The sequence below is a fragment of the Leuresthes tenuis genome, unplaced genomic scaffold, assembly GCF_036924035.1.
Source record: "Leuresthes tenuis unplaced genomic scaffold, fLeuTen1.0.hap1 SCAF_7, whole genome shotgun sequence".
NCBI lineage: Eukaryota > Metazoa > Chordata > Actinopteri > Atheriniformes > Atherinopsidae > Leuresthes > Leuresthes tenuis.
The window spans coordinates 11,949,827-11,963,225 of record NW_027325361.1 but is presented as its reverse complement, the minus strand read 5'-3'; the positions used below and the strand labels follow the sequence as shown (position 1 = coordinate 11,963,225).

Below are 13,399 nucleotides of genomic sequence, written 5' to 3'. Positions count from 1 at the left end.
TTTTAACCCACTTTTCACATGTTATTTCATATCTTATACATCTACTAGAACACATACTAGACATTCCAGATTGAACATTGAACTTTATCAATAAAACTTTTTTTTTTTCTATGCTAGCTCACAAACAGTAAGGAGATAACTGAAAAAGTGGGAAAGAAAGATAAATAAAAATACAAGTCCAAAACAAAATCTTTATCCCAGAAGAAAAGTCATCCATCAATCGCTCCTTATTTTTTAACATCTCCTGTAAGGAATCGCTATGAAAACGCAACACGCAGGCCCTCAAATCATCACAGCCCCTTCCTCTAATATTAATTGAGTTTGGCAAGGCCGGCCATCCGTTAGTCATAATAACATTCATTTATTTTTTTCAATCACCGCTACTGCAAAAGAGCAAGGAAGACAGGGGGAGGAGAGAGCACCACAGAGGGAGACGGGGGGAAAATGGGCCAAAATCAATTGTGACATATCTTTATTACCAGTCGATGACAAATGACGACACATTTGCCATTGCTCTGGCATTGTGTCAGTGTGTGTCATATTGATTCTACATCAGATGGACAAATGTTATTGATGAAGTGCCCAAGAAATAGATGAGCACTCTATTTTACTTGTTTTAACGTTGAAATAAACCAGAATGACAGTGAATGAAGGTGGTGGGCTTTTGGAGAAGATTTTTCTTTGAAATTAACTTAATTTTGAGGCATTTAAACAAAACTAGCCTGTTGCAAGACCAATGGCAGCTGGTAACTACATTCTAAACCTCATCACACTGCACACATGTGGTAGTGTAATAGGGGAGTGGTAAAGAGAGCAAGAGAAAAAGAGCGAACTGTAAACAAACTAGCTTTTAAACAAGACAATTTAGGGTTGCGTATCTTAGGCGCCAAGAAAAACACAGCCATGGAAAACTGATACAAACTTTTAACACATGGGTCAGAGCAAGAGTCTTTGAACTGGTGAGAGAACGCACAAAGCTGGTGCAGAGATCTGTTTAATTAAAAATACTTAGGTATCCGATGGGTTTTTCTGGGGCACCCTCTTGTCAAATTCTATGTGAGCTTGCTGTCAATCTTCCAGTGTTTTCTAATTGCATAGTTTTCCTCTGACAGAGAGGAAAATGTTTAGGGAGAACAAGTTCTAAGGAACTGCAGCTTGCGAGGAGGCTGGTTTAGAGAAAATGCATGGACACACATGCTATATGTATGCTTGAATTGTGTATATACAGACACTCACATATCGATGTGCAAAATCACATACAAATTTAGGACTACAAATGCCAGACAAGTGTAATGCTCACTTAGTTAGCATGTTATCTGGCATTACAATGCTACTGTATATTCATTATGACAATACATTGAGTGGTCAGCTTGACTAGAAAAGCCCGATATATGTACAGTCCATTTACCATTTCCAATCTAATCTCAAAATTAAAATTGGTTTCATAAGCAACACAAAAAGTGGTCCCACCAGGTATTAATTTTAGATTTTTTTTTCTGGATAAATTCCTCAAAACTGCTTCAGAAAGTGCTTTATCATTGTCTGCTTTATTATCGGTGCCTTGTGTCAACTACAGCTCTACCTACACAATTTTACACAAAGCCATTCAACTATACAGTAGATGGAAAACAATAAAAAAAAATCCCCAAACTAATAGAATTCAAAGTATCAGTTGTAACAAAAATATCCTCTACCACTGAACATGTTTCCAACAGAGTACAGCATGCACTAGATATATTTGCATAACATGTAACTTAAAATTGGCTATTAGCATCCTAAATCATTAACCAGTGTGCAGACATTGCAATGTTAATGAGCATGTGTATTTTTAATTTTACACTGCAAAGGAAAGCAAAATGTCTGTGACAACCCAAACACTGCTGCAACAATTAGTTTAGCATCAAAATGGTATGAAAGTGACTGTTCAAAGCAAGTTTAAATCACAAGGAAGTGAAAACAAATTAACAGAAAGCTGCTACTTATAGGACTTACAGTACTACTTGCAATATGTTTTTCACCTAACAAGCAGGTACATTACCGAGGTGCCAATCACGTGTTGCTATCTCTTGATACCAACCTATGACAGACACTGGATCCTCAGCCCACAAACATTAATTGTGCTCATAAGCAGCAGATTTTAGCCAAGGTGTTAGAGTGCCTTGTAGTACCGATGACCAAAAAGATGCAAAATGAAAAGTCTGAACAAGTTGCTTTTGGGTACAAAACAGGAAAACATGACTCCAGGTAAATTATGGCATATGTTTGCTCTCCTGTTACTCATCTACTACAAGTCAAGCTGAGGCGAATATCACATGTCAGCACTGAGAATCGTAGTGAAGTGTAGAAGTGTATGTGATCTGTGCAGATAAAGGCGAGAGATAAAAAAAAAAAAAAAAAAAGTTAGAGGGACAGAGAACATATTTCTTTTTAGTTATGTAAATAGTCAAAAACTACATTGCTATATCACTGTATTCTACCTGTAGCACACCTCTTTTTCTTGTTACCATAGCAAAAAATAGTTAAGAAACTAAATTGGCAGAAAGATTACTTCCTAAAATTTGCACAATTTGAAAAAGGATCTGGAGCAACCTCACGTCTTTTTCCCCCTGTGTATTTGGAGCTCCACAGCCCGTGTCTGTGTCTCTCTTTATTCATGTATTTGTCTGTGTGTGAACGCGCCTGCACGTGTGCTGCTGCACCACCATGGCAAACGGGGTGTATCCATCATGATAAACCGGCAGACTCGGTGACTGTCACATGCAATCACACTTCACTACGGTTCGCAGGACTTCAAAGTGAAAATGAATGGTAGTTCATCGACATGAAGACTTCATATATCTTCGTTTTTTTTTTCCCTATCCTCTCTCTTTTTTATGGAAGAGACTTGTGTCTTTTTCCTCAGCCCCCCGTTGTTCAGGGGATTATTGTTTTGTCAGTGTCTGAAATGCACAGAGAGACACCTTTCTTTTTGAGAATAGAAATACATAACATCAAACGTTTTCATCTGGGCATTTTCAACTGAAGATTAAAAAAAATTAATAAAATCGCATTTACATCACTTTATGATGAATAGAATATATGTGTAAAATCTGTGATGTACATTTAGAGAATCAAAAGAAAAATATATCAGAAAGACAAGATACAATCAGCTTTCCAAGTAATTTTGTCTGGTTTGGAAAAAGAATTTCCCAAAAACCCAGAAAAAATCTGATGTGGGCAGCGTTGTGCAGTTTTACAAAAAAATTAAGTTATGGTCATCTCCAAATATGAAACAGGCTTCTCTGAGTATCTGAGCTGAAGTTGGTTGACTATGATATTGAAAAACTGGGTTTTAAAAGCAGGAAACCATAACAAACAAACTGACAGGCAGAATGATAAAGCAAATACAGTCAAAAGTGGCAGAAAACTGCATAGAATTTAGAGTGAGGAAGCCAAACAGGACGAGTTTCACAAAGGAAGTGCTTTGATGAGATATTAACTAAATACGTACATAGAAGCCTAAAATAATCAAACAAAAACTCTATTCAGTATTAACTAAGGCCAGTCTGTTTAGATATTTTCGACTGTAAGTAATTTAGCACCAAAATAAGAACCTTCGTTGCAATTTAACTTGTTACAAAAAAAAAAAAAAGATTTCCACATTACGAAGTTGAACTGAATACACTCAGTGTTCAATGCAAGAATGACACTAGTAACCACTAAAAAAAGGCATCATAAAGAAAATACTGTAGCTTCTTGCAATGCTGGCAAGGCTTTCCTTTAATCTTGTAATGACTCTGAGTTGACACCGTGCTTTTAAAAACTGTGAAGATCAGGCTACAGGTCTCCCTGCCTCTCCCCGTCTCTTCTCGCTCTGGCCCAGGCTCTCCAAGCAGTTTGATTGGCACATGCTTTCACTTAATGAGGGATAATTACAAAGGAAAACAAGTGGGAGACCACATCTGCGCAGTGTAAAAGAAGTCCAGGCCCAGTGCAATCTGTCAGACAGTGCTTTCAGGTTGTGTGTGTGTGTGTGTGAACGCTTTACCCACCATCACCGGCCTCTCAGTCCAACACAAACCCTCCAGGACCTCCTCCTCCCTGCCCCGACGAGAAGCAGATTAATAGGAATCAGCATGTGGCTGTAAACACTCAGCGGGAAGAGTGCATATCTGTGTGCGTTGACATGCATAGGAAATGACCCAGGGTATCTGTTGAGGGCTGGCCAGGGGCCACAGCAGGAAGGGCAAGAGGCCAGTAGGGACAATCAACATCAACATCCCAATCAGTGTCCTGCTGCAAGAGTCGTTGTTCTCCAGCTCCTATCACCACTGTTTTGTTTACTTTCACACAATGCTCTACTGTAACGGTTGTAAAATACACAGGTAGCCGCCCTCCTTCCCAGACACCTCGACACACTGCCAATAAATCATCTCTGCGTGGGATATACTAAGCGTTAAACGGTCTCCTAATGGCTTGCCCATGATTACAGGTTGTTGTCTTAATTACTGCTAACAACATAAATCAAACTTTTAAAAAGGACTTTGTCATCTCTTAATAATGACATTTAAAAGTATTGAATTTCCGTACGTATATTGATTAAAAGGAAGAAAAAAACAAAAGTGAGATAATTCACACACTCAATCACCAATTATAAAACCTGTCTATATGTATGTGTATATATATATATTTATTTATTTATATTTATACAACAACAAAACCAGCTGTCATTATAGTAAAATGATGTGACTGAAACAGACAGCTTGACAGAGCCTACATTCCTTTTCAAATGAATCAAATTAGTAGCCATGTGATTCAAAACTATTTTGAAGATATAGATTATTTCATTCCTCTTCAATTTTCGTGGAGTAGATCAACAGAAAAAAATACGGTAAAATGGAATTTTACAGAAATAATATGATGAAGAAAGTGAGAGTAGTGGTCACTGTTATTGTTAAAGTTAATGCAGCAAAAAGAGAACTGTTCACATGTAAATTGGAACCGATATTTGACAGCCTTTTAACCTTCCTGCATCCTCGCACCCTTAAACACCATCCCAGCATCTCCTTACCACCCAGCCACTAAAAGAACAACAACGTTTTGCTTTCTTGCCCTGTGTTGACCCAGTTCTCACTAATAACCCACAAAGTATACATCAAAGCCGGGCAAATCTACAGATCTGTGGCAACGTGGCAGCGTAAGGAAAACCAGGTCCATCCCTAACCTAGTCACCCCAAGTCAACACTGATATGGCTGTTTGAGTTTGTGGGAATTCGTGTGTGTGTGCGCATGTGTGTGTATGTGTGCACATATGCCAAGTGGTGTCAGGCAATACAAAAGGCAAGGCGGTGAACTTATAAATAGAACGGTCATTGTTTCAACGTGGGTAATTTAGAGTGTCGGAGTTGTTCCTGACACTGTCGGCTGTGTGGGTCTGATGAGGGGGAGGAGGGGTCGTGGGCTAGTAAAGTCATGAAGTTGGAAGTCAGCTGATGGGTTAACATGCAAGCAGACCTGCATACATACACACACATTAATGAAATCACAGACAAACACATCATTAATGGCATCAAAGCATGAATAAAAATACAAACTCAGATGTGAATTAGGCAAGAAACTGATAATAATCACACTCTTTTTCTTACACAAAAAAGCACAAGTGCACACATACAGGTACGGTTCGGCAGGGGCCAGAGGACATGGTTTGCTTTCTTATGACACAGTCTATTACCAAATTGAGCTGGCAGGTTAATTCTAAGGCAAATAAATGCCAGCGGGTTTAACACAGGGAGAGGTCTTCAGGGTGGCGGCAAGAGCAATGACAGGAATTCTCTCGCCTCTACTGACAGGATGCCTATTATTCCCAGTGCTTTATTTTCCTAGGCCAGTTTTATAAAACTGATCTCTCCAATAGCATTTCATTCCCACCTAAAGGAAAAAGGAAAAAAAAAAACAGTCTCTCTTCATCTAAATTGCCTCAGCTGCAAGCTTGCTTTTGCCTGTCTGTCTCTTCACTCCTAGACTTAATATTTACATTATAAGAGAATAAAACTTCATGTTTTTAAAAGGCTCTTCAACATTTCAGTTCATTTCAAGGTGTACTTTCCTGACCACTTTGACAGGGAATCTTCTGTGAAAAAAAAAAAAACCTTGCTGGCCATATTCTGAACTAAAAAATAAAAAAAATCTCCTTTCAAGCAGGTCAACAAACAGCATTATGACATTTTCAACACAGCTCCAATTGTAAAGCTTTAAAAAACAAAAAAAATAAAGAAAAGATGAAAAGAGACAACAGGGGAAAAATGAGTACAAGTTGAGACAAAACACACTATAAATATACTACTTAAAACAGCTGCGCAACATTCTCATTATAAGTGCCATTTCCGAGTAGAGTGGTGGGAGTCGGCGCTGACCTTGGTATCACGTTTGAATATTGTTTTAATGTTGAGTCTGGTAATTGAGGATGCAATGCAAACAGTGGACTACTTTTCAAAGGGAAAGTTATCTTCCCGGGCAGTAGGAAAGAAAACAATCATGTCGTTTATCTGTTTGTTTGTTTTTTTCCCCAACTCCACCTCATAATTATCCAAGACTCCAATTAAAATATGGATTTAAAAATAAATCTACATGATTTCACCGATAACTGCACTTACTTGAAATGTTCATCATCCCTCCATTTCTTTTTTTACATATTCGAAAATATTTAAAAAATCTTTTGTCTTTTGCACAAATCTCATAAAACAATTTTCATCATACATTTTTTTTTAATTTCGTCGTACAATTTCTGTGCCGGTTTAGTGACAAAAAAAAAAGAACAGAATTCACTTTTGTGTATATATGTAAAAGAATATATATAGTTTAAATATATTGTGTAGTATAACATAATAGGTAAATAACGGAATGACAGGGAAGTGGCTAAAATATGCTTTACACTAGTATAATAATGAAAAATGCATACTGTCCCAGTACATCCAATGAGTTCCACTGCACTACGAGAGACAGCCGTCGTTTTGCGTGTGATCTGAGATACCGCTGACAATGAATAAGGATGTCAGGGGAATACGGTTCCTGTTTGCTCAAACACTCCAAAATGAAAAACATTTCCCCCCATAATCTCACCAGTGAGAGGTTTGCCATGTGTGCATGCGTGTGCAAGTATGTACACAGTGTGGGTAGGCAGCAGGAACTGGGTTACAACCAAGACTGGCCAGATATATGGTTTGCTGAAATTGGGCATTTGAATGCAGAATAACCTTTGCATCATGTGTGATCGTCTTAACTTGCTGAAATGAATCTAAATAACATTCAATGCCACCTCAACTACACATGGTAGTGCATGCTCAAGAATTTCAATCAAAATGAAATTGTAATGTGTAAAAAGATTTGGATTATGTGTTATTGAATATTAATTAATCCAAGTGCTGCAAAAATCTGACACAGTATCAAAAACCATATATTAATATAACTAATATTATGTCAATATTATTACAATTCTATTGAATATAACTATAGTTACATATTCTAATATTTTTCTGAAATCTTTGCTTATATCTTCAGCATACTGCTCTCGTTTCTGAGCAGCTAACAAAGCCCTCTAAAGATATATGAAATCATGGAAAAATAGAAGCTGCATGCTGATTACCAGAGAGTAACAGTTGGGTTTGGGAAAAAAAAAAAGAAAAAAAGTTTACAGTCACAGCAAGATACATCAGGAATTAACAAGGGAGGGGAACTGGGAAAGGAAAGATATGTCTTCAAATGATCGGGGTGGTGCACGTCCAGATGAGTGAACTGGCGCTGCCTGCCTGCGAAACCGGATCAGAGTTCTGTTGTTTTGGTTTCTTCTGCCAAATGAGAAATAAAATAACTTCTAACCTCTAACTTTGTGTGCAGCACACTGAAGGTATTGGTGGCAAATAATCTCTCTCTCACACACACACAAATGCACCCGCTGACCATACTTATGAGGGCTTTACATGAATACGTGACAGCTCTCTGTAAGATTGGAAGTGCTGGATCTCACATGGAAACACAAACCTATCATTATGTTTTAGAAGGTTTTGGCCAACGCAAAACACATTGAGACAGCAGCAGCAAACTTTTTCAACCCAACAAAGTTTTCACTCTTGCATAGCAACTAAAGACATAAACACCCACATTTGAGCTCTTTATTACGCTTCATTTAGAGACGTTTTGCTATTTTCACTGAAGAGAATCTCTACCTGTGTTATCAACTATTACTTAATGATTACTTACTTGAAATATTTCTAAGCATGATCAAATATCAAGTAAAAAAAACAAGCTGCCATTTCTATTTTGCCAAACAAAGCAAAATATAGCTCTGTTTGAATATTTCATGTAAAAATGAGTTCATTGTGTGCTGATCTCCGTATTCTAAACTGGTGAATATTTCATTCATTTCACAGTTAGAAAAATAAATAAGGTTGAAATGAATATACATGTGAACTTATGAATGAGACGAACAGCAAGTTACTCCTCTGATCTGACTGTGAAGCTAAAGTTGGTGGAGAGCTGTCTCATCATCACTAATATGAGCAGAAGTAAAACAACATGACAAAGAATGCGATGAATCAACGACAATATTACTTTTTTGCATATAAAATCAAAAGATAATAGTAAAATAAAAAGTGATGACTGGTTGTGAGCAGTGATCTCAGAGGTAGCGCACATTACCAACTGAAATACAATTCATAAAATACTGATTGACTGAAAGTACTATATCAGAACCCAACTCATCCATATATGATAAAGGTATACTTCAGGGATAAACCCACTGACGGTAGCAGTACAAATACAGTTTTGTAGTCAAAGAGCTCCTGAGATAAAGGAAAAAAGAAAAAAGAAAAACCTTATCTCACACAATCGCTTCACATGCTATAAAAGCATTGCTTACTCCCACAACAAATCTCCCATATGGCAAAAATCAATAGGCAGAGCAACACTCTATTGATCATATCTATATCGTGGATATACTCCGATGTCCAATAGCCAGGAGTGTGCGTATGTGTGTGTGTGTGTGTGTGTGTGTTGATGTAAGTTTGGGGGATGATGCTTTCATTCCACTGCAAGCGATATTCCTTTTGAAGACTTAAGTTGCTTTAAAACTATTTATCAGGTGAAAAAGAAAAGATAAATGAAAAACAGTTTTTTTTTCAGCTCTGTAAATGTCTCAAGTGAATTTGTGAATGAACTCGCCAATTTAAACTTCAAATAATCTTATGGAACAGCAAACATGCACTGATGTCATTCAACAGTGTCAAATACATTTGTGCCCTTATCACGTGAAAGGTCATGAATGTATTACTTCAAGGACTGACTTAATGCAAAAAAAATCATTCTAATATACAGTGATGGCATTCTTCAGAGACATGTGCAGTTTTTCTTTGTCAGTCATTTCTATTCTTCAGAGAAATCATAAATTTGACTTCTAAAGCTTTACTGAATGCCTGTAAAATCTCATTACCACTCACTAGTGTATTATTTTTTTTAAAGAAAATTATGTTATTCTCATAAAGAAACTTTAATATAACGTGAGTGATACGTGTACATGAGATTCTCTTATTGATTTCGCTTTAGATTTGAACTGTAAAAGCAAAGGCACAGGGCTGCCCTCCACAGGACACAAGACAACATGACAGGAACACCGTCTTGAAAAATGCCTTCCCTGCAAAGTTACCAAACAGACTAAACAGAAACTATATGCACTACCAACGACTGGCAGAGGACGATAGCTACCCAAACATTTTCTTTTGAACTTCCCAACTTCCTTCACCTCTCGATTTCTTTCCTGTCTCCTCCTTCCCCCCACCCCCAACGTGTGTCTGCGCCTTCAAGTTATTGATAGTTTAAAGTTATGGGCTAATAATAAGATGGACACTGCATGGGCAGGAGCCTATTATACGGGGGTAATAGATAGTGCAGGGGTTTTGAATGACATTGCCCAGAGATTAGATGACAGAGGGTGGAGGAATTTATGGTCTCTTTCTTTCTCTCTCTCTCTCACACTCACACACACACTCTCTCTCACACACACACACACACACACACACACACATACACATAGAGTTCACTTCATACTATTTATCTCCAGCTGATAAGGAAGCAGATGAGGCATGTCTGTATTTATGGTGAGGATGTCCATAAAAAGAAAACTAAAAAAAACCACGAGCTCAAAGCTAAAAGTTTGAATCTGCTCAAACTTTGTGCTGAACAACGCAAACTCCAAGGAATTCTTTTTTTTTATATCTTGACTGTAAAATCAGCATAGTCTTTCTCATAAAGGTTACTGCATCTGTGAACGCTCAGTTTTGAGAAAATCACAGATGATGACGAGATGAAGCGTGATGAGCAGCAATCTATTGAAGAGTAAAGGAAAACCTGCCTTTGCGTCCTCTTGTTTGGTCAAAGGAAATAAGTAAACGACTTACGTCAGTTTTGCGTAACAAAGAAGAAGAGCGACATAACGATGACACAGGTATGGTACTTTCACATGAGCTGGCTGCACTTTTATGCCATGTTGGCAATATGTTTGCTTATAACGGCCTGTTCAGGTATTGGCTGTAATAACAGTAACATTACATACTTCAGACAGTCTTGTGAGGATGGAGGGGGGAGAAGAGGAGTGAGGAGGGCATCAGGGAGAGCTATGAAAAAGGCTTGTCAACATTATCTGTTTTATTGATTTCACAGTAAAAGCTTGCCACTTAAGCTTTATGTTGCTTTGGCTGGCCCCACTGAAAATACAACAGCTGCAAATAAAAAAAAAAACGTATCCTCAAAAACTTTCTATTAATTTATATATTGACTTATTTTATGTCTTGTGTACCAGGTTTTGCATGCATCATTCTTATGGTTAGACGCATTTCATCATCTTTATGAGTGCCCATTAGTGGGACCGTGTTTTACTCTACTCTCCCTGCCAGAATGATCAATGACAGCGAGGACGGCAGGGCTGTCTTTTACATGACGATAGTGATGCATTCCAACATGGGTTCTAATCAACATATTAAGAGAACCATAAGAGAGGAAAAGGAGAAAATGACCTATGTTCTATCAAAACCGGCCAGGAGAGCTTTAAGTTAAAGCCTTCCGTTTATCTAGTTTTCTTATAAGCCTAACTAGGAACAAGTTCCGCAAATTAGCTATGACTACAAGTCCTAAATACAATGCAACGGCTGCAATTCTCTTAATGTTACATTATTTGTATGCATTGTCCCTTTCAAATGAATATATAAATAAGTAAAACATTACTCCACATTGTGGCACCGGATACAAACCATAGCTAATAACATTTCTATGTTCGCTACTGGTTCTTTTTTTACCCTGTCACAAAACCTATATATTGTATTTATTACTGGGCAGACTGGAATTGTGCTGTAGTTTCACCTCGGATATTCTGTTCAAATCACATGTCAGCAAATCACTTAGTTCTGCTTTCACTCTGTGTTTTCTAAGTTTTAGGTATCCAAATAACTTGGTTAGAGTTATAAAACAACACAACACAGTTGCAAGTGAGACAGGGTTCTTCATGAATGATAAGATTATATATTATAGAAAGATTATAGAAACCCGTGTTTTTCAGAAAATATAACATGGCAACATTTCACTCTAATGACTGATCTAATTCCTTCTGATTAGCATTTTGTCTGGAAGATCTTCTCTCTTAAATGAAGTCATGTTCACACTTTGTTACTGCTTGAATTTTAACTTATTAAACAGAACTAAATTAAACAGAATTGTGGCACGAATGACTGTCGGGGTTAACAAAACAAATAATATATATTTTTAATATATTTTGCTTTATTACATAGTTAAGAGTCTAATAATACAGAGCCAGGAAGTACAGAAATGCAATAGATATAAAGAGGTAGGCAGACAAAGAGGTTGCAGAAGTGACAGATGGATAGCTGAACGGACACAGGGAGACAGAAATATGCATGAACCAAAGAAGAAATCCATACTACATATTAACATGTGAAGCAGAGCAGTCGTCCAGTAAAACCCTCTGTGTTAATTACTGTCGACACGGAAAAAAAGATAATTAGATATGAGAGGGAAAAAGAAACTATTCATGGTAACCAAGGGGCCTGGCTTAATGATCAGAGCGCAGCTAAGACCTCTATTGATTTTTCCGTTAAATATACAGCTCAATTAAAGATACAGCTGATTATAAGATGACTGCAACTCACACAAGCAGATTTAGAGAAGCTGAGGATGCTGAAGAACATGGGGCCGCCTGCTGCAGCGAAAGAATTACATGATTCCTTCCAAGCCTTCTCCATGAGTAGTGAAGTGCAAAAATAATGATAAAAGTAATGATTCTAACCATGTGAAAACCAATAATTTATGATTTATTTACCTTTTTCAAAAGGCAGTGATGCTTACTACATATATATATATATATATATTATTGTAGAGTATATACAAGCTTGAGACAAAGCAAGCTGTAATATTTCAGCACTAAAGCAGAAAACCAGCATTGATAATCCCCAAACAACAATACAGACCTCGAAATACACAAAGCAGAAATAATCAAACAAACAATATAGACCTACATTCTGTGTTAGAGTACTTGCTGAACACAAGCCCCAACCCATCACTGCCAAATAAAAACCTTGACAGCTTCTGTCCTTTACATGTGAAAAGGGCAGAATTACACTTTATAATGGAAAACCTCTCTGTTTATCATTGGTGGCAAAAAAAGAGAATAGTTTAAAATCTAGAAGCCTTTTTAAGTTTAGCTGTTACACAGTTTCGTCTCATGTTTATACCTCTACATGGTGACTGACAGATCGCAGTATATAGGATTGTGCAGGTGGAAAAACTCACAACAACAGTCATTTTATAATGTAATACATAATCATCAATCATTACATACACCTATTAGTCCCAACATTAAAACCGACATATTCCTAATATTGTGTGGGTTCTCCTTGTCCCATCACAGCATCTTTAAACTTTCAGCAAATTGAAATTAGACCCACGAGGGTGTCACTGTGGTTTCTATCAACAAGACATTGGCAGCAGATCCTTATGCCAGGTCAACCCCGGGAGCATATGTCTGGTGAGGGTCAATACCATTCTGGTGAGTGCTGTCACTTTGTAGGGTGCATGTGCTTGATCAAAAATGTTGCTACAGAACATAGTAACGTCCTTATAAATAACTGGTCCAAATGGAAGATTAAACTTTGAAGACATGATCAATTGTCTCCCACTGTCAGTGTAGTTAATGCTGTGGCAGGTCAGTTTATTTTAAAAGGATATTAAATGTGTTATTTACTCTTATTCTCTAGTTCTCTTATTTCTCATGTGTTAGTCTTTGTCTTACAATGATTCAGTTGTTATAAGGCTCTATTCTTCAGTTATTCTGGTACCACCCATGCTTTTTTTTTTAAACGTA

General features: G+C 37.3%; 2 protein-coding genes across 2 annotated transcripts in view; one reads left to right on the top strand and one right to left on the bottom strand.

Annotated features, from left to right (window-relative positions):
• nr5a2 (nuclear receptor subfamily 5, group A, member 2) overlaps positions 1-13,399 on the top strand; it is a 220,539-nt gene that overhangs the window by 119,930 nt on the left and 87,210 nt on the right. The window lies entirely within an intron of this gene.
• The window catches only part of LOC140311418 (adhesion G protein-coupled receptor D2), an 81,654-nt gene that overhangs the window by 53,372 nt on the left and 14,883 nt on the right, over positions 1-13,399 (bottom strand). The gene's annotated exons all lie outside the window — the stretch shown is intronic.